Genomic DNA, 1,189 nt, shown 5'->3' with positions numbered 1-1,189 from the left:
TGGCTTCTTGCCTCTTAAATGTAGAGGCAGTGGTATATGATGAACATACACAATGTTATATGGTACAAATGCAAGGCGTCTAAATTAGCTACACAGATGGTTTCTTATCATGACTAGGGAATCTTGTCGTCTAATAGTAGAATTTTGAGGCCTAAATTAAGGTTCGTGCCACTTTTACTAATATTGTAGGGTAGTAGTCCTATGATTTTTGTACGCATTTATATTTTCTGGATTAGACAACCTTTGCACTCATCATGGTTTTTAAGGCGACCTAAGACGAGGAACCACCGCTCTGACGCCTAGGCTCCTAAAGTGGGCATAATTGCCGCCTATGCATCCAAGAAAAGACGCCACCACTAGAGCATGGACCCGTGCGTTGCTACGGAACAAAAAAAGATTACTCCCTATGTCCCATAATATAAGAATGAAACTGAGTAGTATCACACATCCTTTTCCTATTCCTTGCCCTATCCGATCCTTATCGACGATTTTTGTTGATATGTGAAAATAGAGAAAAGAGAACAAATATTACATAATCGGTTTTAGTGTTATGCTAATTTCCAACATTAGGTCAAGTGGTGTATATAATTGTACTACCCTTATTTTATATATGTAATTTTTTGTGTGAGTTGCATACTATTTCTTTTTAATGAAAATTGATGCTATTTTTCTCTAAGTTGTTATTCAAAAATTTATATATCAAATAAAGTTTTGTTATCAAATTTAGCTGCCAGTTTCTTAGAAGATTATTGAAAATAACAATTTCTCATGAATAGATTGAACCTCCATAAGAAGATAACGTAAGATCGGAGTTGTAACAATCCGAGACCAATTTTATCCTCATTATAATTTTTATTGTATTTTACATTTCATCATGATTGAATATTTCACACCAAATTAAAATTATGGACATTTTTGGAAAATCATTTGAGCTTTCCTTGTATTTTATTTAATTGCTTTTCCAATTTCTATTCCAACCTTCTCCAAAATCCTTTCGCGCTGGATCGGTTGTGGCCTCACGCCATCTTGGCTGGCCGCCGCCGCCCTTTTTCATCCGCATCGGACTGCCTACCTCCTCCTCTGGCCTTCTCCGCCCTCTGCGTCGCTCCGGGAGTTCCGCGAGCTGCGTCTCCGCTTCCTGTCCCCGGCGACGCCATCTTGGGCGGCCGCTGAAGCCCTTTGCCGTTCG

This window comes from Triticum aestivum, chromosome 1B (genome assembly GCF_018294505.1).
Source record: "Triticum aestivum cultivar Chinese Spring chromosome 1B, IWGSC CS RefSeq v2.1, whole genome shotgun sequence".
Classification (NCBI taxonomy): domain Eukaryota; kingdom Viridiplantae; phylum Streptophyta; class Magnoliopsida; order Poales; family Poaceae; genus Triticum; species Triticum aestivum.
Note: the sequence above shows the minus strand (reverse complement) of the source record.